At 38.3% G+C, this 27,271-nt stretch overlaps 1 long non-coding RNA gene across 2 annotated transcripts in view; it reads left to right on the forward strand.

The window, feature by feature from the left end:
• LOC137481090 (uncharacterized) overlaps positions 1–26,418 on the forward strand; it is a 33,944-nt gene extending 7,526 nt beyond the window's left edge. For both annotated transcript variants that reach the window (XR_011003315.1, XR_011003316.1), the window contains exons 3-4: positions 21,125–23,365; positions 23,778–26,418. This is a non-coding gene — a long non-coding RNA (uncharacterized lncRNA). The remainder of the gene's footprint in view (positions 1–21,124; positions 23,366–23,777) is intronic.
• The last annotated feature ends 853 nt before the right edge of the window (positions 26,419–27,271 follow it).

The raw sequence follows: 27,271 nt of genomic DNA on the forward strand, positions 1-27,271 counted from the left end.
AGGAAAGAAAGGAAGAAAGGAAGAAAGGAAGAAAGAAAGAAAGAAAGAAAGAAAGAAAGAAAAGAAAGAAAGAAAGAAAGAAGAAAGAAGGAAAGAAAGAAAAAGAGAGAAAAAGGAAAATAAAAAAAAGAGAAAGAAAGGGAAAGAGAAAGAGAAAGAAAGAGAAAGACTGATTGATCATTGCTTTAATTGAAGGCTGAGCCAGCCTTTTGCATTCTGACAGGTGTTAATACTGTTCTACAATTTTGCAAATACTCTTCCATAGCTGGGGGAACCCAGATGGACAATATGACTTTTACAAATTATATGGTGTTGTAATTAAAGATATTCCAGCATATCATAAGATATGAAGAAATGTTTGTTAAACAGAAAAGGTGTTTTGAAATGCTGTGATGATCTGATATACAAAACAGCTTCTAATTTGTTCTCCTGGTACTAATTGCCAGTAGTCTCTAGATAAGATTAGACTGATGGTAATTCACTGTATTAGGCAGCAGAGAGTTATCTTTGCATGTATATTTCTCATGGCCATCAAAGTACTTTAATAAAAAAAGTGAATATTGTTAAAGAGCAATATCAAACAAAGGGCTAAATCCTTTTTTTTTTTTCCTCCTTTACTGCTGACCCTCACTTTTTCCAGAAGGGTAAAACACCGCTAGAAATTTTAGGCATTAGCACAGCAAGTCTTGATATAAATCCAGTTTTTCAGTCTGAGAAGACTTTTTCTGTGTAATAAAGATTTTTAAAATCATGCTTCAAGTCCTCCCCACTCATCTCTTAAAAAAACATTACCTGAAAAACAACATTAAAATATTATTTCATAAAAGTTATTGAAAATATTTATTGTGGAAGTTTTAGAAACAATGAGTGGGAAAGGAGAAAAAATTAAGGCTAAGGAACATAGAACTAATTACATGTATTCCTTAAGGCTTCTTTAAGGCCTCATGCTGGATACCCAGGGAGCTAGAATATAAGTATCTATGTCTTAGTAAATCAGCATAATGATTCTTTTTAGTGTTTTGGTGTGACTCTTGGAATTTTTGGGTATTAATAGAAAATAATTTCTGTCTATTCCCTTTCTACATCCCTTAGGGAAGGATTCCTACTTTTAAGCCTTTTCTATTGGCATATTTTGCTAAATTTATTTCTATTTTTTAAACTTGTGCAGATTTTCAGAACTTTTGAAGCAATCTCTCTCAGGATTCATAACAATGGAAACAGTGGTGACTGGAGACTTCCCAGTAAAATTTCCTATTCTTGTCAATTGCCCTTAAGAATATCTCATAACTTCATTTAAATGTACATGCCGGTTTATTGTGTATTTATAGTTGCTGGCAAATCCACTGTTTCATAATTTGGAGACCACTAATAACAGGCTCCTGAAATCTTGGGGACAGGAAGGAAATTTAACAATAACTACCACGTCTACTTTACTTCAATTCCCCCTCCTTTTTATTTATTAAATAGCAGCACAGTGGTCAGCCAGTATGAATTACAAATAAACGTTGGCCATTCAATTCTTCACCAATTAAGCAAGTGTTGCTAACCCAAGTGACATAATGGAAATGTTAGGATCTCACCCTTAAATATAGAGAACTCCATACCAGAAAGGCATAGCAAAACATAGCTGCAGCATTGTCTGTAACCTGCCAGCCCTTTCCTTTTCTGACCAGACTCAACTGATACTTGCTTTGCGCTGAATTTTAATTAGTGATGGCATATTTTGGAGATGGTACATCCAGAAGTGCTGATAAAGCAGTGAGATGAGCAAATGAGTGCTGCACATCTACACAGTGACCTAACATTTGGTGGGTGTCGTACAATTATTTTCCTCATGACAGGGAGTTTGAAAACCTGTAGGTAATTCAGTGTTGTTCAGCATTTCTCTGTGACTTGGATTTGTTGTGGTTTTATGTATTTGTTATTGGTTGATTTTTCTGGCTTTTTCTCAATGGTTATTGAAAAGGATTTTTTTGAAATCTGGAATCTGAAACACATAGTGGTTCACCACAATTTTCTTAGTGCTGCTTTTGACATGTAGAATCTGCTTAGGCTAAAAAAAAATAGTAATTTATAGTCTCAGTAAACAGTGTTCAGTGGTGACCTTTCTGCACAAAGGCTGTCTGCTCCAGACACCCTATTAAAGACTTCAGGGTGCCTGAGACAGTCCCTCTGCGCCTTGGTACTACAGCAGGTCAAGGAACTCCTTTTAGTCAGTATGGAGATTCACTTTGTAGTGGCATTTCAAAAAGGCTGGGAGAGTTGCCCTGTACTGCACACACTTCATAATTGCTAATTTCAGGTCTTTTCAGGGTAACTGATTCTGTAATGTAAATAAAAAATTAAGGTTGTGTTTTTAAACCAAGGCATAACAGAGCAAATGGAAAATTTACATTGTACTCACAGAAGATATTTATTAAGACTGAACAACAAAACAGAATTTCTGAAATGGGTTAATTTTTCTTCTTGAAAAAATTAAAATTTATATTTTAAAAAAACCCCTCAAGTTGTATTTAAGAATGTAAATATCAAGGGGCTTTTTAAAACTTTACAAGTAGTTAAACCTTCATTCTTTATATAACAGAAATTATAGCAGAAAATGCATGTCATACTGATAAATAATTTGTGTCCTTATGTTTTAAAAATAATAATTGCCATGAAAATAACCATTTTAGTAACTTTTTAAACATACATATATATTATATATAAATAACCATTTTATACACTTTAAAAAATTTTGGATGAGTTTATACATTGTATACCAAATAACCATTTTAACAACCAATTCATATTTGTACATACATGTAAATATAAAACACCAATTAACTGAAGGGAAAATTCTCCTGAAGAGATTTTGAAATGTTTAAATGATCATTGTCAAGTAGGCTCATTGAAAATTTCACTAGCAGCCATGGAGGCAGAGTAGGAGTGCATCGTGTGATGTCTGTGAATCACAAGATAAATCTCACTCATAACAACATGCATGGAGCCCTGTAAGACACAGATCACTTTGTGTCTGAGACACTTAAATCCCTGCTCACCTAAAAAGCAAGGCAGGTGAGTAAGTGCTCTGCTGGCTTGGGGCCAGCACCTCGCAGGAGCGACCTCGGAGGGCTGGGATCCCCTCCTGCCTCTGGTGTGAAGATGCCCTTGCTCCCAGCAGAGTCCCATGAAGCAGCACTTCCTCAGCAATGCCCAGCCTTCAGGTACCATGGCTTAGAATACTTTTATTTTTTGCCCCATGTCTTTCTAGAGTAGAAGGTGGAGTGCTTGAGTCTTGAGGAAAAGGTATGATGTGTACAAAGGATTGTGCAGCACTTCAGAGTATAGGTTTCACTGTTGTCCATTGTTCTGGATTTTTAGTGGTTTATTCAGGTTAGGTGAAATGAAAAAAAATATTTTATGAACGCTAAAAAATTTATAGGGGACTTTGTGCTCTAAGCATGTTTCACTACAAATTAGGAAACATAGGAGAGGGTCTGTACTTGGTCCTTTTGCTAAAGAAATATATCACATTCTCGTTTTTATTTTAATTTGTCTGAGACACAAGATACTGAATACATAATGGGTCCTTTCAGTTTAGTTATATGCATCAGGTAATTTAGGTTTCAACATTTCCAGTTCGTATTTCCAAAATGTTTCCAATTTTAGGAGAACATCAGCCGGTTGCAGACCTCTTAAACTGAACAACAGTTTTCAGCACAGCTCAGAGATACAGGAAGAAGTATTCCAGCTTTTGCACAGTATTGCATATTGTTCCTATGGCCCTCTTCACATATATCATCATTTCTAAAACTAGACAAAAAAAAGATGGCAAAAAATACTCAGATTTAATTGTACAACTGAGAGGATCTTTTTTTTCCCCAAATTTTGTGGTTTATATTTGCACTCGAGGCTTTTTTTCTGCATGTAGTTCTGTTTGTGTGTGTGGAGCATGCTGACTCATATTAAATAGAGTTTATTATACAAAAATGCAGTGAATATATCTCAAGGCAACAGGAAAAGCTCACTGTGCATTGTGTCTAATTGTTATTTATTGACATGAGGGCCACAGCAGGCCTTACTATTTTAAAAATTGTTATCGGGAAAATATCTTCTTTTAATTTTTGCAAATCACATTTTCAGCTCTACATTGTGAAGGATGAGAAGCTTTAGATGATAACCGAAGACTTGACAGTATATTATGCCAGGGAGTGACAATTAAAAAAAAAAAAAAAATCCAGTTCCAAGTGTAAGTTTAAAAATGTAACTAAAAGCCTTCATCAAAGTTTAAAGAGCTTCTTGCGCTTTTAGCATCTGCTTATTCTGATTTATTGACAATGACACACCTAGCAACAGTCATTCCTGCTGAAGCAGTGAAGTAATGGACTTCAGGAGAAAAGGGGAAAAACAAGTAGGTGCTGCACACAGGAGAGAGGCCGCTGATTACAGACCACTAATTTGTTATGCACTCTGGCAAATCAGCAGTGATTCATATGACAAATAAGGAGAAAAAATTAACAGCTGTCATGTTGTGATGTGTTAATTTCCTGACAGTCTCTGCACTGAAGCCAATTACTGATTTAAGGGCAGGGAGAGAGAGCCCTGTTCAAGCTTCTAATTAGGCTTCTTCAAGACTAAAAGGATAAAAGCAAAAATAAGAGCAAGAGAATGAAGCAGGTAGCCCCTGCTTCATAAAGCATACATGCTTTTAAATCCTCAATTAAAAAGCTTTAAGCTTAAGTGTGTTTAAGATAAGAATTTAGAAACATTTATTCACTTTTATCCACAACCCTGTGTTTTAGTCCTTTGTGTAGTAATTGGGAGATTCAGCAAGCCCAGGGGTCTGCCTTGCTCCTCCTGCACCGTGCAGGTTCTGGATGTGACCTGCTACTAAAACCTTTGTTTAGCAACGGCAGCACCTGCACATCAGCTTCGGACCCAGCCGGTGGAAAGGGACATCAACAAGTTCTTGCCCTTTTGGCCCTGAGAAGGGTCCTTGTAACTTAAGGGAGCAATAATTGCTGGTTAAGGCTTGGCTCTGACTCCTAGCCTTGCATAAGCAGCCCTGACACTCACGGGAGGGCTCCAGAGCCTCTGGGCCACGCGCAGGGAGCTGAGCTCATTCTCCGAGTGCCTTCACTTGGAAGGCACTAATTGGAAAGGAGAGCAATCAGCATCCAGCCTGATGGAGTCCAGTGTGAGGCAGGAGCTGCAAAGAAAGAGTTGTGTTGAGAAAACACCGAGGCACCAGGTGATTCATGCTATGCTTGTGAAAGGAGCCTGACTCAGTCGTGTGATATGATGTACAGTCCCCAGCTGTCCCTAAAACAGGCAAATAAACTGGGTATGGCATGAACCATTCCAGTGAAGTAGCTGATTTTGTAAGAAATATTTTATTTTCTTAATGTAACACTTAAAAATTAAACCCAGGTTTCCTGTCGACCTGCAATTTAAACCTGGGGTATAAAACTACCAACTGACTGTAAAGAGCCTTTGCCTCTTTTTTTTTGGCATTTACTCAAAAGTGACGTGTGATATAAAAATCAGGAATTAGTCACTGAAAAGGAAGCATGGATTTGCTCCAAAAGGAAGGAGCATTTTCATCCACACAAAATTTTAAATTTTTTATCTTGTATTCAGATAGTCACGAGGCATGTTTTTTACAAGTTACTACCAAACATTTTCAGGACTCTCTTCTGCTTTCTAAAAAGCAATGATAGTAAAAAAATTTGAAAAATTCACTTGCATTTTAAGATGGGCAGCCATGTCTTATATTTACATTATGGTTCCCTTCATTTGGGTTTAAAATACAGCTCTTCCTTGCTTCAGGAATGGGCAGAAGCAGAACTTTACAGAAGAAATTCAGCAGCAGATTTGATGTGAATTCCTAAAATCGCTGAATTTGCACTGGGAAAGAAAGAAATGTTTCTAATGAAGTTCTGCAGCCTGCATCATAAGCCAGCCTCTCCAAAGAAAGTATGATCAGCCCCAGCTTAGGCAGCCAGTAGAAGCTGAGCTGTAACAGTACAGAGTTTAGGATATTTAAATGATCCCAGAGCGAAATTTCTTTGTGTTATTTGCATTAGACTTCAATCACAGCTCTAGATATAAAATAACAGTTCTGATGACTAGATGGGATCAACTGGAGAACCAAGTGCTGGTGGGAAAAATAAACTTAAAGTATGTGCGTGATTAAAATATGTGTGTGTGCCAAACTTAGTGCTATCAAATATAAATAAATACATGTGAGGTCAGCGTGGTAATTAAGTGACAGTGGAACAATACACAAGAGACTGGCTTTACTGGGGAAATCAACTCAGAGGCATTTGAAATTGACTGCCCACAATTCTTTCCACCTTTATTTGGCAACTTTAGTTAACTAATTATTTTTGTAGTTTTTGAGCAATTATAGAAAACCAATTTTGTGCTTTTATTCCTTGTGTTTGAAGGATTTAGTAATCTAAATTGATGTCATTGGTTCTCAACCTGCTGTAAGTTTTCTTGGTAGCAGGATGGGTGTCCATTTGTAATAGTTATTAATAATTTTTGTATATTTCAATATAAGTGAGAGTAGGTTTGCTGTTGTAAGAGCCAGTAAGACCTTTCTGACATTGATTTTGCTTGCAAGTTCATCTTTATTCTTGCTGGGATGGATAAAGGTAATTCAGTCTCTAGGCTTGCTCAATCCAGATCTACTATCAATTCAATTGAAATATGTCTACATTGAATGTATTATCTTTTTTGGAAGGATAGCTAAGTGAATTAAGCACATGCAATACTTATCTTATCACTGTCCAGGCTAACTTATACTTTATTGATTTATAGTGCCCTTCATAAGCACAAAGGTGTTCTGCTCTGTTTTATGCCCATGGACTGCTTCAAGAACCTTTGAAATGCAGCCTCTTCTGTCATTAATTTGCTTTCATGCTTGATTGTGCTCAGAGTCAACTGCTGGCTCAAAGCAGAGTCTTCAAACCCTTTTCAGGATTTCCTCTTACAGACTGGACAGGTGATGCCTTTTTCAGGCTTACCTAAAAACAGAGGCCAGACAGAATTAAGAGAATAAAAGTGGATATATTTAATGGAGGGCCTTCAGGTACATTAAGGGCAGATGAAGCCTGCCCAAGGAGCTATATCCAAACTGGATGATGGTCACCAGTTTTTCAGACAATTATAAATTTGGTCCATTTACATATCAGGCATTAATTCTCCAATTACAGCTTCAGGTAATGAAGTCATATTCCCCCTGTTTGCTCCTCCCACAATTCATTTTTGCTTCTACTTTTTCAGGGTCTGAGGCTGTAGGGTGTCCTTGAGCTTCAGGCCTGCAGAGATTGTGTGACCAAAATGTGAAGACAGTAACTAACACTCTGTATGGAGTTTAGAGTTATACCCTAAAGCAGTAGAGGATTTGAAAAACATAAAAGCTAAAATCCTAAGGCATCACAGGTTATAAGAGGCCAAATCCTGGAGTCTTTCCCAAGCACTGCTGCACTTTGGGAGCCCTGCAGCCCTGCACAGAAGCATGTAGAGTGTTTAGTCCTGGCATGACTCTGGCTCAGAGCCTCTGCTCTGACTTGTTCCTTGCTAAGTCGTGTTAGACTGCACAGGAGAAGTGGTGGAGCCAGGAGAAGGAGACCTGTATAATCCCCCACAGTGTCCACACAGATGCAGGAGGGGCTAAGATTCCTGCATGATCTTCCCAATTTCTGCTTCTGTAAAAAAAGAAAGGGGCAATCTGACTCCTGGGGCATATTTAGTCCTCATCCCAGGAAATCTGTCACTGAAGTCAGTGGGTGTTTTGCCTGAATAAGTATTGAGTAAAGACTGAAGGCTTTGGCCTAACATTTATATCAAATATGGCCTTCCCAAATTCATTAATTTCAGTTTTAAAATTATATTGTCCATATCTCTTTTTACTGTCCCTGACCCCTTTTGCACACTCTCACCATTAACACTCCCAGCCACAGATATCTGGGAATGTATTCCATCATCAGTAATACATTCACCCTGACTCATATTCATAACCCCCTCCAAGTCACTGGTATGGAGAGCATGGCCATGGGTTACTAAACACCGGATTTATAAAATGTGAAGAAAGAAATATGCTGCACTTAAAAGTATCAGAGCACATTTTGCAGTGTGCTTGATCTCTTACATGTGGTCTCGTGCCACAGTCTGCATTAAAAGCAATTAATAATATCAACTCCTGTGTGAGAAGCACTGGTGGATTTCACCTATTCTATATATTTTACTTCTCCTGTGATGATGAATAAATTAATCCCATTAATATTTAATTAACTTTAAGTTGAAAGGTGACATCTAACTTAGCCAACTTACTGTTCTGTAGCTAGTTTAACTTTGGGTCATGTGATTTTAATTCTTTCTGTATGACCAGGTGACTAAAGGGAGAAAAAAAAGAAAGAAAGGGAAATGCACAGATTAATTTCATTCTTTAACCTTCCTAATGCATCTGCTTGCTTGCATCGAGTCGCAGACAGCAGATCATCACATGATTTATAGTAGTGACCGCTGCCTGCATCTCTCAGGCTAATGACACATACACTAAAGTCATTGATTTGTATGAATAGCCTCCGCTCTTCATTTATCACAATTTAATGTAAGAGTTTGCAATGCAGAAAAAAATTTCACATGGGAAGCGTGGCCCCACAGGCCTGACCGCTAAGCAGTTATGAATCATTTGCTGCCTTTTAATATATAGACTGTTCCATTCCTGAAAATGCCCTGTAAGGTCGTGTTTCTTTACAGAGCACCGCTACAATTAAAAAACAAAAGTAGATGTTTTAAGATAAAGCGTGTATGAAGCATGGCAAATTAAATCTTTGTTAGCCTTTCCGTTTTCTCTTTTCTTAAATGCAACATAAAAAGCCAATTTTATCATTGATGTAAGCAGGGACAATCCATTTAACTTTAGCAGAGTTGTACTTGGTTTTGTTAATCCAAATTTGGCCCATAAAGTTTATTGATCTGCCTGTGTAGTACATAAAACTCCAATAAGAATACTGACCTAAAATCAGAAAAGCACTATGAGCAAGTAGCATTTGGTAAATCGTTTCTTCCTCAAGATAAAAAAAAAGAAACAAAATAAGTTTAAGTTAGAGGAGAATTCATAGTTTTGCAAATATGTTCATTAGAGAAACTTAGAATAGTTTGTTTGGTCTTTTAACAAAAGCTGAAAATCCCCATTAATTCTAGCTCCTACATTGTTTGGTATCATAATTTTAAACAGACATAACAGGTCAAATGTAAATTTTAAAAATTATTTATTTTTATTATTTATTATAGTTAATAGTATAGGTATCATTCAAGCCATTATTTCAAAATTATAAGTAAGAATAAAGAAAAAATTAATTCCTTAGTAGTGTTCTCAAAGCAAAAATTAAGTACAAGATGTTGATTTCTGATTTATCTGTAATAGAGTGAAAAATAACTGAGAGGATTTATCTGTTTTCCTTATAGAAGAAGAATGATAACATTATTAATCAAGTATGGTATTTGAAACTTAGAAAAGAAAATCTGCTTTTTATAGTCTTATACATATGATCATTGTTGACTGTAAAAGGAGTTGTGTCTTCCTGGGACAGCTCCTCTTAGTACAGAAATTAAAGGTCTAGCTGTTGGTTTGGTTTTTCTTTCTTTTTACTATGAGTTCAAAAGCCTATCAGTGTTTTGGAGTTCTCAATGCAGTCTTGCTGGTCACAAAATCACTGTTTTCACTGAAAAAGGAAGGCTGGAGGAGTGTTTGTGGTTCTAGAAATAGGTGCTTAACAAACAATGACACTGACTTCTGAGGGAAATAAGTACCTTATACTCCCGTACTTGCAGGAGTCTCAGTCCACGTGACATATTTTCATTTTTCTCAAGTAAAAAAAGTCATGAAATTAAGGGAGAATATATGCAGTATCACAACACAAGGGAACCAGGTATCCCAAGCATTTAAAACTTTTGCCTTTATTTAAAAAATTTGAAATACTGCTAAATTCCAAAGAGTTTGGCAGTGTTTTTAGATGTGCAGAAAAAGTGTGATAAAGCTTCTATTGTGTCAACCGCTGACACTGCCAAGTTATTTTCCCTTAAAGATACCCTTTGTATGCAAATGTATTTCAAAGATTGAAAACTATGAATTTTCTGAATTTTCTTCTTCTTGTATTGCTTGACAGGGACCATGTGTTAAACTGCCAAAATTTAAAAGAAAGAAAAAAGGAGTATTTTAATAATGACTCTGAAAATATTCCGTTTTGCCTTTAGATATTTTTGTATAACCAACCTTAATTTTTTTTTTATTTTGTCAAGCATATAATTCAACCAATTTCCAGCACAGCATTGGGTGGAATACAGTAGTAAAAAAAAAAAATAAACCACAAAAAATCAAAAAAACCAAAACAAAGTAAAAATTGATTCAGAAGAACTTCAGCTATTGATACAGCAGGTAAGCATAATGAGAAAGCCTCACATCTCCCAGACTTCAGACATTTTTAGCAGGGATCAGTTATCGGAATAAATCACCACCGTGGTGAACATCTCATAGCTGGGATGAATCAGTGCAGTCCAAGAACATGGGTCAGCCTTAAACATTCCAAAATAGTTGGGTTTGCACAGCCTGCCATCGACAGACCATGCCATCTTCTGGCATGTGGAAGAGGTCACGGAGGCCTGGTGCAAGGCTGGCCCCTGGTGAGGGTGTCCCCTGGCTTTTTCAGGAGCGCCAAAAACCAACCCTCACAGCTGAAGTAGTGGCAGAGGTTTTCACTCCAGAGCTGAGGCTGGGCCATGATAAGACTCTACAGTTCCTCAAGAGGAACAAAATGGTATTCTGCTCATTTCTGGTAGGAATATGATATTTATCTAACAGGGATATTGAGATATTTAATGCTCTGACATGTTAAGCTGTCATGCCAGCAGTACTTTTATACATAGCTACTATCTGTGTAGTTATTTATTGTCTTTGTTTAAAATATGTCTGCAATTTTAAAGCCTGCATTCAGTATTTTTCAGATACAAACCAATCTGGTTTTTGTTTCAGGACATGGCAGTACTTTGCACAGACTGTTTAGCTGCTGTAGGTGTAATGTATTCAATTGTGTATGTACACAGTTTATACCCACATATTCATAGCAGATTGAAAATTATGTTAGAAAATTGTAGAAGAAAATATTGAATTTTGCTGTAGTGTTAGAGAAGTACTGACAAATGCCCCAATGTTTATCCATGTTTTATTTACTTTTTTACTCTGCCATTCACTGCAATAGTATAGTTCCAGTCCATTAGTACCTGCTACATCGTGTGCTGTACCTATAACTTCTTGGCAAACAATTGAAGAAAAATCCCTAAAATTAGAGATAACCTATCACATCCTGCAGGGTCTTATTTGTATGTGTAAATTTATAAACAAATCTTGTTCTACTGCAAAGGAATATGCTTCAAAATGGAACTGACAACATGTCTGCAAGAAAATATAAATATAAGAACTAGGGAGGGTAGGGTATTTTGACTTCATGCATGAGCTTGATATGAGACACCTGCTCAGTTCCTAAACTATCTAAAAGGCAGTGTGGAAGCAGGATAAGCCTTCCATGTTTTTTTTCAAGTTTATGGCCTTTTATCTATATAGGGAGGTGCCTAGCACATTTCTCAGGCTTCTGAAAAATAAAATAATGAGATAATGTAGAGTTCTGGGACTTGGGAGATCCAAGCAGGCAGTCTGATCTTATTGTTGGAGAAACAAGTGCCAAAATTCCCTACAGACTTCTGTGAGAGCAGAGTCTGCATTTGAAGTTAAATTTGGGTGGATGGTTATTTTGTGGAAGATTTTATTATTTGAAAGTGCAGTTGTGTTCTGGCTTCCAGGAAATAAATAAATATCTTTAATTGTTTTTAATATAATTAATATGTATCATCTACATATTCTTAGGGAGTGGAGCTCTCATGAAATGTGGGTGTCACGCTCCAGAATGCTTTCTCCAGTCTGCTGTGTAGCAGCACTGAAGGAGGTGAAGCCAAGGCTTGGGGCTCTTCCAGCTCTCCACCATCCTGGCACAGGGCTCTCTGGAAACTGGGTGAGCAAATTTCAAGGCAGCCAGTGAGATGTGACCTAGTGCAGTGAGTGTAGCAAATGGTTAAGTTTAAAAATAATTTTAAATTGCATTGAAGATCTGTAATCCAGATTCTGGGCTGCATCTGGCAGCTATAACTTGAGAGAGGGGCTGCTGGAAGCATCTGTGGGCTGAGGGTGACCTCAAAGGCACCAGTCAGCCCAGCCACCTGTGCCTGCTGATCGCACAGGCGAGGGAAGAGTCTTCTATCACAGCCTTTTCAGAAGGGAAAATTGCACCACTTGGATCCAATTGAATCCTTTAGTTTGGAAAAGACATTTAAGATCTTAAGATGTGGTTGCCTTTGAGTTACTTTCTGCACAATTAATAATACAAGTTTTAGTTTGTTTGTCCTATGTGTAGTGGAGCAAGATGTGAGAAAAGCCTACAGGAGAGGGTTTGTTGTAGTTACTGTTGACACTGTATTCATTCAGGCTGCTGGATAAAAATGTGGTCATGTTGTAGCATTCCATGAAGCCTCCATGAAATAAGATATGCTTCATTTCATAGTGTGAACTGTAGTCCCTTCTTGTCACCCTTCACTTTGGAGGTGGCTGGAGTTCATAGTAGGTTTGTGACTCAAGATCATGCATAAATGTAGTGCTGTGAAAGATGAGTTCAGCTCTTGGTAGAAAATATTAACAGAACAAGGAAAAGGGGAGAAAAGGTTAAAAACCTAGAAAACCTTCTTTGATTTTAATTCCTTGGGATCTTTAGAACAAAAGCACAGCAGTGTATAGCACTTCATCTTTAAAGTCATAAAATGATCTGGCTCATATGAACATTCCCTTTGAGTTCAGGTTCACGATGCTACTTCAGAAAGTATTTCCAGAGCTGCAGAATGGCTATTAGACATTGCTGTTAATACTAATGAGGATAATAGGTATGTTAAATGCGGTCCACTGGCATTAACTTTGAATTTTCTGGAGTTTGGTATGATATATAAAATGTTCTTATCACTTTGGTATCTGAGCATCGTGCAACAATTATCAATTCATTTTAATTTTCTGTTTAAAATATTTCATATAAACCTACACAAAACACATTGTTTAGCCAGGAGATTGGAATATTTTCCTTTTCATCAGTTATATTCTCTTGGGTGCATCTGTCTCAAATGTCTCTCCTGAGAATGAGCACCAGAGGGTTTGGATTTGTGTTAATTATTTGAGACTTGCAGAAACCCCTATTATTTACTTGCTAAATGTGTATTTCCCTAAGATTATGATCACTTTGGCTTTTAGTTTTTATTCCTTCTTTCTGGGTTTTTCTCATAAGATTATAATTATTCCTGTCATAGGTGCTTATTACTTTATATCTGGGTGCCATTGGTTCCCTAAAGCAGTTATTCTAAAAAAAACCCCAAAGGTTTTTTTGAACAAAAGCGGCCAAATTTTAGCTGTGATTCAGTGGGGCACGCAGCCATTTGGCCATTTCCAGGCACATTCAGCCAGCTGGATTAACCACATGCCCACGGGCAGCTCTGCCATGCTCATGCCATCTCTGCTTCAGTCTTGAGCTGCTGCGGTGATGCAGCGTCCAAGCTGCTGCTGGCTGGGTTCCAGCTGTGTGGCTGCACATGCACCACAGCTGGCATGCAGCTGGCTGCACCTGCCTCGCTGGGCATGCCCTGAGGCACAGTGCCCTCCTGCAGCCCGGGCTGCTCCTGTTCCCGGGCTGTTCCCGAGAGAGTTGGCTTGACCCACCTGAATGAATATCTGACAGCATGTCGCAGGTGAGCAGTGCCATGCCCTGACTGCCCTGCAGGCTTGCCTGAGTGACAGTTTAGGCAGGCCATTCCACAGAAGGAGGGAGACTGCCGAGATGTGCCAGACATCTAGAGGTGAGCTCTGTCCTATTCCATATCAGGTTCTGCAGGGCAGCATGTGGACATCCATCACACAAGCTATGCAGGGAGTAGAAGAGCTCCTTACCTGCGTCCAGAGCAAAGAGGGAGATGTGATTTGTAACAGGAACCCGTGTTCGTTCTGTTTCCTTTCTCTGCTCCTTCAGCTCACAGGATTCCCTCTTGCAGTATGAGTAGGGACATACAAAAACTGATACTTTTCTGTGTTGCAGAAGAGAAACATAGGAAAGTTTCATGGGCCATGGTTATTTTGCTATTTCCTTAAAGCCAATACTCATTGTAAAATATCTAAATTTTGCTGAATTTAATCAGATGTCTACTTCATACAGGTTTTGGGTTTTTTTTGTTCAGTGTCCAGTTCTCTTTCCTCTAGTCCATAGCTGTGTGAAGAAATAAATTCCCAAGACTATTTAGGATAATTAATCTTTACAAAGAAAATTTCTTTCTATACAGTCATAAATTTTGTCTCAAAAATACGATAGAACTCTCTGAAAGAAAAGTATCATACCTTTCTTCACTTTATTTGTACACTGTCCTCTAAAAGACTATATTATCTGTTGTAATTTTTTTACTGAAATAGTTAACTTTGTCATTTTTTTCTTGTAGAAGTGTTAGCCATAGCAGAACTTTCTCCCTAACAGTTAGCTATATCAGAAACTGATTCCGATAAAAAATGTTGAATCTGCGCATAATTTTCCAAATTCTAAAGATCAACCAAAACCAGTGTGTATTTCTCCAACAACTTTTATAAACAGTCTCCAAGTTCAATTTGCTATTATAATTATTGTAATTATATTGTTGATTAATCCTTGTCTGTAAAAAAAAACCCACTTGGAAGCTCTCAGCAGTTTTTCACATTTTAGCATGGGGTAGTGCTGTCCAAGAGAGCTGGGCAGAGGAATTTCTATTAAGCAGGTGTTGCTCTGGAGCAGTAAGGTGTTTCAGGGGTCCAGGTAGAAAGCAGAACACAAATTCTCCTTGGCAGTGGCAGTTCTCTTGGGAGCAGTAACAGTTCCAGGCAGCTCCATCTCAGCCCATTGTGTTCCCAACCCTTCCTTTCTCCTGATATTTGCCAGCACTGGCTCATGGCAGCCACGTGGTCACTAGATCAAAACACTTGCTCAGGTGAAATGCCAGCCCTCTATTTTCCTCCCCAGCTTGTCTCTATACCAATCCTCCTTTCACTATTTCCTTCCTGCAACAATTTTGCCCTAGCTCCTCTTTTCCCCAAAATACCCCTGGGAATGCTTAAAACTATGAATGTATAATAGACTTCAGAATATGTTCACAGACTACCTATGAAAATAAAACCCTACCTATGAAAATAAAAACACATGGGCTGAATCAGCAATTGTTACTTGCAACTATTTTATCCTCTGTAGTTGTGGCTATTATACATAGCCATCATAAAGGAAATAAAAAAAAAAAATCTGATGCTTCTTTTCCAAATTCATGATCTGTATATCCTGTTTGCTGAAAAACAAAACTAAAAATCCCAATCTGTTGTAGTATTAAAAGTATTTGCTGGGCAAGTACTACAGAAACTACCATTGTGGTACACTATCAATTGTTTTTATAGCCCCTGCTCAGGATATTTCCTAAGGTTTAGAGTCCCAGTCTGGAGTCTGGAAATACTTATTGGAAAATAAGAAGAGAACCAAAATACAAACCAAAACAAAACAACAAGAAAAAAGAATCAAAATATGTTCTGCTAAATAGTGCTTAGTACTAGAAGAGCTGATTGACACCTGGTCTGTTGTGTTCTTAGAAAAATCAGCAAAGGCAGCTTTAGCAAAGATGTACAGAAAAAAAATCATTCTTTCACAAAACATGAACAGTGCTATGAAATCAAAATCTGTCAAACACAGCCTGTCCCCCTAAACTATTTGGGAATGCTACCTGAGGTAAGTTACTCAGCAAGATACAGTTTTAGAGAGATAATGACATATTTTTCTTGCATCTTCAGGGTTAGATGTTTTTATAGTTTCTCTGTATTCTGATACCTGAGTGCGGTAGGTCTCTCCAGGCCCTACCAACAGTCTCTTCACTGATCCCTTCCTGCTGCAATTTTTGTCAATGCTGCCCATAAGTCCACATAATCTCATCTTCTCTTTTATACATGACTAGCTCTTCAGCTATCCTAAAACAATCTTTACTGAGCCCATGTTCAGTGACTAACTTTGCCTCATTTCCTTCAAAAGCAGTAATGGGACAGGACAGCTTCATTTCCATTTTACAGGAGCATTAGGACATGGTGGTCACCCGGATAAGAATAAGATTTTGTAACTATTGAAGACTGGTCATTCTCTCTGAGGAGAAAGCAAGCTCATCTTTCTCTTGACATCAAGCACAGCATGGGGAAGCAGGGATGCAATTCCCAATATCCTTCTGCCTGTTTTGATGAGGTTGCATAAGAATCCATCATGGTTCGTTTTGCTAGTGATCGAACCTTGTCTAGAGAACTGTATAGACAGACTTATGTGTAGCAAAATTAACCACTTGGAAGATTTTCTTAATTAAGTTTCCCCCTTCCTCCAAGAGACTCATCTTTCTTCATCTCCTCAATGAAGAGAATAAAAGAATAGGTTTTCTAGCCCCTAGCCCTTTCTCTTACCTACCTGAAGTCAAGAAACTCAGGTGCCATTTTACTGTCCAATATTAACTGTAAGCAAAGTGCTGAGAAGGTGAATTAATTGAGTGTGGGCTGCAGATGAGTTGAATAACCACACACTGACACGTACTGTTCATTAGATTTCTTGATGCAAAGGTGGTTTCTGCAATAATGGTACCCGTGTTTTAATCTTATCTCTCAGGCTTGGGGAAGGAAGATAAAGCACTCTGCTGTGTAACTGAACTGCTTCATAGGTGCTAGAGCCCTGAGAAATGTTCTTAATACCCTTCCCAATGGCTCTAGCACATCTTAAATTGCGTTACAAGAAATTCAGCTTAAATTTCATCACTCCCAAGGCACCTGGTCATTTGCAAAACCAGGTTAGTGTACATCTATTATATAGATTAAAAAACAACAACAAAAAAAGACTAAGTAAGTTTGGGTGTATATAATTGACTACAAGGATATTGCTCATTTTCATTTCCCTTATAAACACTTCCTATATTTTCTTTGCTTTAAATACAAAACCCCTTAAAGAGGTGGGGGAAAAAAAAATCAGTTCTCACCCACTGTTCTGAAAAATGGATCCTGTTCTCTTCCCGTGGCACTGGCTGATGCTTGTTTCAGTTACTCAGCGTGATGCTGTAATGGAAGAACTGTTTAGACTGAAGCTCCATCTGCTTATCAGCGAGAGGCTGCAAGCCTGATGCCACACTCCACTGCGTCTACTGGTGTGTAGAGAAGGCTCTGCAATGGTGTGTGGGAGGAGCAAGAGTCATGGCAATGAAAGTAATGTGAGGTAGAGCCCTCTCTGTGATGTTCTGGTTGGCAGACTGGAGTAGCAGCCCCTCTGAGCAGGTGTGGAGTGAAGCAGTGGCTGCTTCTCACCGTACTGGGCAGCAAGCAGACTGAGTTTGTGTGGAGGTGAGGTAAGATAAGAGGGAGTTATATGGGATGAGATAAGATCTGGTATTACCTGAAGATAAAGAGAGTTTGGCAAGACACATATGCATATATGGAATACAGGAATGCAAGACCCATGACTTTTACAGAAATTCGAATAAGATGAGACCACGTTAAGGGATCAAAGATGACTGATATGGGACCTGGAGAGAGAATAACCTGACAGAGACAGTGAAGGTACAGCAAAGTTCCATGGGAAAATAAGGAACATCAAGGTGTGAAGGAGGAAGACCAAGTATGCCCGTCAGCTCTACTGAGTCTGGAAGAACAAAGACAGCTTTGGAGCAAAGGGAGTGGATGAGGAACAGTGAGCAGGGGAAAAGCATCCCTGGCAGGTGGGGTCGACCATGTACCCTCTGGGTGCAAAGGATGAGCACAGCTGCTAAAGAAAGGGATAGAAGCAATGCAAGCGTGTGGCATAGGCTTTATTTGGCCCTTTCCACATTTTTGGGAGTGAAAGGTTTTGCACATGACTCTGAAATGTGTCTTCAAGGTACCAGGGAGGAAAGGAAAACTGAGTTTCAGCTGTAAAAGATGGCAACAGGAGGAGCTGGATGCTTTTAGAGAGCCTCACAACTCAGAGATTAAATTTGTCCTTACAAAGGGCCCAAAACTGCAAGCAACCAGTTCCTTGTAACAACATTACCATTGTGGATGTTCTTAAGATGCAAGTCTTAATGCTGTAATTCTTGTGTAAAAAATCTAACTCAGACTGGGAGATTTTTTTTTTCTAAATTTGAGGTTAGAGAAAAATATTTTAATCTTTGTTTACAAGCAATGCTGTAAACAAAAATTTAAATTTAAATTCTACAAAGTTAAGACATCACCATTTGTGCAGAATTTTCTGCTGCTACCCTATTCATCCTTATTTCACAGTAGTGCATTTGGTAACAAAGACTTGCACAGTTTTCATACTCCTTGTCTTGTCTCCACCAATTTCATGGCACTGTCATAGGCACTACTATCCTGTGTGACACTCCACCTCATTCTGTGCTTTCCACTCTGCAGATAACAACTGGTCTCCACTGGGATGGATTTACATATTAAACATTAATTATTTTCTGTCCTTAGTTATGCAACATCACTGTGCCTGGCCAGCAGCAAGATGTGGTGAAAACTTCAGTGCTCGGGCCTGGCATATTTCTGCTTCTCGTGTCAGCCCTCCCGGGTAGAGGCAGGAAACAGTATCTCCCAAACCTGTCAAATCTATCACTCTTCTCGTTCAAATGTTGACAGGCCTTGGTAAAGCACACTTTAAACAGATCTGTTCTCTGTCACTGCCATGACAGTAATACATGAATCCACAATCACAATGATTTTAGAAACAGACAGACAACATGAACTATAAAAGCCTGATCCTGTTAGAGCTTTCTTGGATGAGTATTTTAAAGGGAATATTTTTGTGCTAACATTTTTGGGAGTATTGCATGTCTCTGATCCTGAATCTCTTTTTTTGATATCTTGATCCCTTACCTTGACTCTTCAAATATACTTCATTTTTCTCGTGGCTACCTCAATCTATTTGCTAGATATTTTCAAACCCTGTTACTGAAGGTGTTGCCATGTTGTGTCTAGATATCCAATAATGTGGTCAATCACTACTCCCACTGAGCTGAATGCCAAAGTCACAACAGATGTTGTTTGAAAGAAGGAGGCATTTATTATCTCACTGGACATTAAAGATATAACCATATTTCCTGTAAGAAGAATCTGATGGCAGAAGAAGCTCTCAAATGTTAATAACATCCCATAACAAAACTGGGCTGGAGGTTAGTGATGCCAACAATATCTGTGAGCATGGATGGCCAATTGTATGTGGAATTTCTGATTTGACTGTGTAGTAATGCACTTGAAGCACTAGCTAAGTCAAAAAATATGGAGTTTTAAACCCTGTGGTCCATTGTACACTTCTCCTTGTAGGCACAATCTAAACTTCCGTGCCGTTTTTGACCCAGGCTCCTGAACATTTCTAGTGTAGATAATGTTAACATATGTTGCAAAATGAAATTTCTGACTCATGAATGACCAACGGAAATAAGTTTTTGTTTGGGTCAGGGAGAAGTGCTTTGTCACCCACCACCTCATGAGCTGAGAGTTTACCAACTGGGCCTTAGTGATCTACTAGGTAATACCTACCTAGGTAAGGTAGGTTAGTAAATACTAATATTTATCTTTAACAGAGGTGATACTAAAGCTTCATGGGTAGGAGCAATGTGTCAATATGATTAAGCAATGTTTTCTGAATTTTCACAGTTCTGTGAACTGTGAACTGTTTCTGATGTTGTTGAGGACTTGTTACCTTGAATTGGACATGCTCAATATGGGCACCCTAATGGCCAGATTTAACTTTCTCACTTTCCTGAAAGAGTTTCTTAAAGTTTGAATATTAAGAGCACAGCACTTCAAGTACAGAGATAATTTTGCTCTGAGGATAATATGTTCAGAGGACTATTGTTTTGGAAAAAGTTGTGGATTTGTCTAAAAGTACAAAGGATCCTTTAAATTGCTGTCTTTTGCATTTAGAGGACTTTTTTGTGTGACTGACTATGCACCAAGTTTGAAATTCATCCTGGCCATAGCAATGGGCAGGCTAGTGTCCATATTGAAATATTTATAATTATGTTGTCATTGTTAATAGCATTACAATTGTTACCAAAATGTTAGTTGATTCCATGTATCTATTGCATCTCAGGCTCTGTGCAGAGGTTGCACATTTCTCTCTTCATGTTTAATGCTAACTTTTCACAAACAAGATTAAAGGAAGAATAGAGGACCATTTCTTCGCCGTTTTCTCCAAAATTACCTTAAAATTTGAGGTATTTGGAATATAATTGCCAAAAAGTATCAGTAACATTTAAGTTTCTAGTGGGTAAGCAAATCTGGCTGTTTCATAATGTTCAGGTGCTCTTATGAGATGAAGGCATAAGTAAATTGTCAGTTCCTTTGTTACCATAATGTTTCCCTAATGGAAACATGGAACAACACTAAACAGGCTTCCCAAAACCTCCCAGAAGGGTGGATAAAATACAGTTTCTCATGATAGTCTTCTCTTTTAATATGATCTCTTTTTCCTGTAGTACCAGTAGCCTATATGCAGTGTTTTCACCCCTTTACAGACTGATAATGAGTGAATGTTCATGTGGTCTGTTGCACAACACTAAGCTCTTATTTCACTGTCTGCAGTTATGTTCAGTAAGTACAATATGAACATCATCTCAATTAACAGAGTACCTTCAGGGCTTTTCTTAGCCAACTATTCTAGCACGCTTGTCCATACTGTCATCAGCACCTAATCAACTAATGATGGCTGAAAATGAGGAAGGCCAATCCCAATAAATCCAAAGGATAGTAATTTTTCTCTTTTAATGCCCTTCTCCCTCCTTCTTCCTTCTTCCTACGGCACATTGCAGTAAATTAATGTCACAGTGGTTATTACAGTAGCGCTGCTATGGCAAGTATTCAAGCAACGGTCCTCGAATATTTTACCTCAGCATTTATTTGTCCATAAAATAAAATCGGATTTATTGCCGTACTCTCTGGTTTGAGGACTGCATGGACAGCAGCTGTGACAACTCCTTATCTCCACTGCAGGTAAAGATATAGGGGATGTTTCCCTAAAGCTAAAGAGAAACAAGGAATGTGGAAGTCAGTCAACTACACAACCACATTCTCACACAAATTGGTAAAATAAATAAATATAAGCATTAAAAAAAACCACATTCTTTGTACCTAATAAGAACTCTAAGAAAACTAATTCAGTTTTGTCTTTTAAAGGTCTCAGTAAATTAAAAGGGTATTCATTGCTTTGAAGATTTCTGTGTCCGAATCATATATAGGATTTTGAGACTGAAAGATGGAAAGGTAAATGTGAAGAATTATTGTTGCAAGCCCTATTCAGACAGAGCATATGAAAAGGAATTACAAACAGGAAAAATAATATCTCAGTCAATACAATTTTATGGTGGTTTATTGTTAGTGTTGTTCACTTTAAAAATAGATGGTTTTGACTACTTAAAAGGCTCCACCTTAAAGAAAAAAAAGCTCCCAGATTATAAAACATAGGTTCTGAAGCCAGCCCTGTGGAGATGCAACTGCTGGCTTAGAGATATTCATATTTTCAGCTGCATGTAAATTTCTGTGTGTCATTAACATCTCTGAGCTCTGTAATTAGGTCTCTCCTGATCTGGTTATGGTTTCTGTACATTATGAGTATGTAAGCCTCTCCAGGGAAGCACAAGGCCAGCCTTACAGGGTTTCCCCTTTCTGTTCCACAATTTTGCTCTTATCTTTAGCAAGTACATCCTAGCAACTGCTTGCTTCGAGGTTACGGTGAGATCCCAGGGAAGGGCTTTAAAGCATTATCAGTCTTTGCCAGCACAAGTCTCTACCACTACACCAAGGCTAGAGCACCTCCTTCCTTCATAGACTCTACTTTTCCCTACCTGGCACTCCTTGGTTTAAATATATTCTCTTAGATTTTTTTTTTATTCCCCAAATTGATCTCCAATTTCCAATTATAGTTACGATCTTATTTTTGCATCTTTTTTTTTTTTTTATAAGAGAAAAAGATTTTCCTACAATGTGAAATGTGTATCCAAAACTCTAGCTGTGTTTGAAAGTATGTTCCTTCTGAATAAATAATGTCTCAGGAAATGAAATATAACATATAAACCAAACTGTTTGTCTTTGTGTTCTGCTTCTCACTGGGAAGCACCAGAGAGTTCAAGTACAAAGAGAAACGTGGATTATTAAAGGATGCTTGCATTCGGATTAGTTTGTTCTGAAAGTCTTGTCTTGTAGCATTATATCCAGGAAGTGCTGTTCTCAATATAAGGAAGTGCTTATTCCATGGGCCTGACTCTTTCTGGATTTTTCTTGAATGGGTTTTCTGCTTAGGTATAACAAAATATTGGATAATGAAGATAGAAAACCAATAAAGAGTAAAAAAAATATACAGAATCGCTTAGAATGAATTCTGTGTGTAATTACTTACATTTTTGCTAACTACTGTATAAACAACACTTTTAATAAGGAAAATTGGAAACGTGAAGACAAATCAGCTTAGGGATAGAGCTTCAATTTATTACACAATGATAACTGAAAACTTTGTTTCTGCTGCGTTGCAGTCAATTTCTACTGAGCTCACACTCTGAATGTGTGATTAATCATATGAGCACTGGGGTTGCCAATAAATACCAAAACCTTAAAACTATAACAACTTGCTCATTTTGTGTGGTCATTCCAAATAGCTAAACAACCAGAAATTGTCAATGTACACCAAGATCAATGCTCTGGGGTCTCTACATAAGATTGATTTCCCTCTCTGAGGATTTTATCTCTCTCATCAACAAAAACATTTTGTCCTCCCTAAATAATCCAATCGAATGCCATCCTCCTGTGGAACAGTGAGAGGTTTAAATTGTTTGGATTAATCTCTGCTTTGAGGTGGCCTGGAAAGTCTCTGTAACTTTGTCAAATATAGCCTGGAGGGAGAACTGCTGTGGTTTGATATGTGCTAAAAATAAACAAATAATGAGAGTGTCTAAAAATCATGTTGTGCTTTAAAAATAATATGTGTGTGACAAAATATTTTTTAAAGCTCTTGCTTCTAATACAGAAAATAATAATTGTTGGTGTATTCCTTCTTGCTAAGGCCTACCAGCTTCTCTCTGCTGGAGATGGGGAAGGAGATTGGGAGCTGTAGGAATAGATTCAGGGGACAGAAGCCCACAGAGATCTTCTCTAGAAGAGAAGTGGAGCAGATCAGAGATAGGGCGAAAGAAACTGTCACCACCCACAGCCTTCTCCCTGCTCTGCACAGTGAATGCACAGGTGAGGTTTAATAGAATTCATATTCTGACTCTCTGTGTCTCCTTCAGAAGATACTTTTGTACATTAGCAGTTGCGAAAGACCAAGCAGAAATGTGGTTCCAAAGGAACTTTTGCAACCAGTAGGACAGGCTGCAGGCAGCAGCATGGAAAAGACCCCCATAGCACGGATGTCTGCTTTCCATGGTTTTCTTGTCCATTATGCAAACAGCCTTTCTGTCATCTGCATAACACTGTAAGTTGGATGAATGGAGAATTTGTGATCTTTATCCAACATGTTCTGGAAGGAAGGTAGAGCACAGACCCAGGTTCCAAATTAATTCTGTGTTTGCTTGATTGGGGTACAGAGAGGCAATCACTTTGTAACCCCAACAAGTACTTATGGTATTGCATTGTTTCTTTGTTTATACTTTAGGTGCTTTTGGAAGTGTTGGCCAGCAGCTCCTCATGACTGGCACCCCACAGCAGAACACAAGGCTCAAACTTTGCCTAAGCAGGTGACAAAGCAGGTGGATTGCATTCGGAGGCTGCAGACTACACGTGAGCCAGGTTGGGAAACAGTCATTCTTGGAATTTTGTACTGAGATTTCCAGAACAGGGCTGGGTCTGTGATGTCCTTCTTAGACTTTTAGGGCTGTGGTGAACAACTGGTGTTTAAATGTTGGATTGAAGGTAGCAAAATGATGGCCACATAGGCTGAGCATGACTTGTTTCCATCTTGGACTGGTATTAGCTCAGAAATGTTAAAAGAAATGTGCTGAACAAGTCTCTCAAAGTGAAATTATTTTTAGTTAGGTTATGGGTTGGGTTAGTTTATCTTAGTCTCAAATACCAAAATGGTAAACTGGTTTTGAAGGAATTGAATATTTATTTAGAAATAGGCTAAGAACAGATTGCTCTGGAATTTCTAAATACCCTCAGAGTATCTATGGTTTGAGCTTTGCCATGTTCCTAATGTAAACTTATTTTTACTCTTCTGTTGCAAAAAATTCCCCTTTGTGAAGCTGTAAAATCTTACAAATGTCATTGTACATACCAGTGTACATTCAATTTGAAGACAAAAATATTTTCAGTAAGATGAAGCATACATTTCTCCTTTGTAAACATTTGAAAGATAGAAGATGCTATGAAGGTAATGACTGAAGGAAGAAAATATCACTTAATTCCATTGAAACCTAAAAATAAATTTGAAGGGATATGCCTACTACTATGAGGAGTACATATGGATTTCTTGCTGACATTAGTCTCCAAATTGAATGTCAAACTCACCAAGAGTGAGGGGGGAGACAGGGGTGTGCATAGAGGGGAGGCCAGGAGACTAAATTTAGTATTAGAAGCGCAAGATGAAACATCATGATTATCATTAGAAAAACCTCTAAACCATATTTGTACATTGTCTTGGAGCAAATACAAGTGTCACATATTAACAAAAGGCAAAAATACCACACCATGCTGTTGTGCCCTGGGGGCCCTCTCTGCTTAACAAGAAGATGCTGTAGAGTGTGCATGCACTCCAGAAATTTATGATTTCCTTGAAAGGTAGGGATAAATATTTTCAAGTCTCTCACACACAAAAGAATAAAATGAAGTATTAGTGATGAATGTTGGTAGATGACAGTGTCTGAAAGTCCACTCATAGTTTTTTTCAAGTAGATATATAACAACAGATGGATATGTAATGCGCTAAGATTCCATGCTTTATAAACAAAGGAATAAGTAAATATTCTATATCTATTTTGGTATTATTTTTAAGTTAAATCAGAGGGTAAGGAAGACACTTGACAGGCACTCAGATAAATGTATTCACCTGGAGGCTGCTGGAAAAATTAAAAAACCTCCTAAGTTTGCATCAGAATGGCTAGAAAATGGCTAGGAACATGTGCCAAATTGCCAGAGGGCGCTGGTAGCAAAACCTCTTCCCCCTGTTGTATCTCAGTCTTGAACTTCTAACAGAAGAACAGTACAAGCTAATAAGTAATTTCTTTTTACTTTAGGGAAAGTAAGCCTCTCACATGCCTCAGAAAGTGACATAATTGTGAGCCTGAAGATGGGTATTGGTTTTATCATTTTACAGGACACAGATCAGAGGGTGTTCCCCATGTCAGGATCCTGCCTACCAAGCAAACCCATTTGCTGGCCATGCCCTGCCCACAGGGAGTGGAGCAGAAGGTCCACACAGCCAGGTTGCAGAAATGTGTGAAGGAAAATCAAACCTTTGTGAGGCAGAAATAATCTGTGGGAGTAACTTGATAGGTCACTAAATTTCAAAGAAGCCATGCAATAAAATTTGCAAAGTAACAAAGCTTAAACTAACATATTAGTAAATTAATATATCACTCTATATACAAATATTCACATATAAATCTCCATGTACATAACTTTATGCATTTATTAGAAATTAAATAAGATCTAATTGAACAAGAATTTTGGGAAATATCTGAAAAATGTTTGTTATAACTTATAAAATGAAAAAAAAATAGAAGAAATGTTTTTGTGGTACTTGGAAACTGACAAGAAAGAAACTGAAAACTCATATTGACAGCATTGAAAAGCCTAGAAACATTTATATAATATAAACCACAATTTGAGACTACAAATTCTCAAAGAACCCATGCAAGAGATGAGTTTTTGCATGCACACCACATATGTGAGTGGTTAGAGGGTCAGGATCTAAGAACCGAGTGTTTGGCTTTATTTTTTAATAAATCATGTGAAAAAAAATATTTGAGGAAATAAATTTGCAGAATATGAATTCAGGAATGCTAATTACTAAGAGTTCCCTTATGTACTCCAATGTGTTAAAAGATGAATATTCTGTGCTTTATTAAGTTTATGATCAGTCATGTCCAAAGAGAAACAGCCATTGTGGAAAGGAAGAGAGAGGACATCAGTACTGAGCCTTTTATTTTGACTCCTTAGGAGCTAAACCTGTCCTTGAAGTCATCCACAGAGCCCAAAACAAGGCGCGTTCTGGGAGGAGCAAGGCTCACCAGGCCGTGTTTATGGCTGTAGGTGGCAGGTTTGGGCTGGAGCTTTCTCAGTGGGCAGCTGGCACAGTGGAAAGGGCAGAGCAGTGTTTGCATGTCCCCCCTCAAAGGAGCTCCTGAGCTCAGAACCACTTGTAAGCCACATTGTAATGGTGCTGGCCACCAGCTCTCATGGAATGGCGTGTGTGTGTGCCAGGCTCTGAGCACTGCCCCCTCAGAGGCCTTTAGCACCTGCTGCAGGGTGAGCAAGTGCGACCTAAGGGCCCAGGCTGGGTCCTCACACAGGGAGTAGCTCCATGTCTCACGACCAGTCACCCTTTGGCCGTTCCTCCTTCAAGGACAGCCTTCTCCTTTGCCTCTCTTCCTTCAAGGGCAAACTTTTCCTTTGCCTTTTTTCCTTCAAGGACAGATTTTTCCTTTTGCATTTCTTCCCTCAGGGGCAGACCTTTCCTTTGGCCGTGTCTCCTTAGCCCGGTTGAGTATCTCTGTGGCTGCCTTTCCTCAAGCTGGAACAAAGGCCTGTCTCAGGCTGTCCATAAAGGAGTGATCCAAGGTCACAGGGAATCTCACAGAAAGGAATGGAAATCCCAGTGTTTGAGCCAATATTGAGAAGTGCTTTGCTTTAGTCTCCTCTCTTCTGTAAGTACTTCAGTGAATTTGAGAATGGGCAAAGGATATTTGACTAATCTCTTATGTAAGTATGTCCTTAGACCTCCTCATTATACTCTTGCAGTTAGTGCACTGTTTTTAAGCAAGGAATTTGGCTTTCTCTTCCCGAGGTTACATTCCCTATTGGAGCATCATTTAAGTCTTCCTGCTCATTGTGGCTAAGCTGAGCAGATAAATTTATAAGCTCATGTCCTGAGCAGTGTCTGCTTTATGACCATACTGCTTTTATGACATTTATCCATAATGTGATTCT

The sequence above is a fragment of the Anomalospiza imberbis genome, chromosome 12, assembly GCF_031753505.1.
Source record: "Anomalospiza imberbis isolate Cuckoo-Finch-1a 21T00152 chromosome 12, ASM3175350v1, whole genome shotgun sequence".
NCBI lineage: Eukaryota > Metazoa > Chordata > Aves > Passeriformes > Viduidae > Anomalospiza > Anomalospiza imberbis.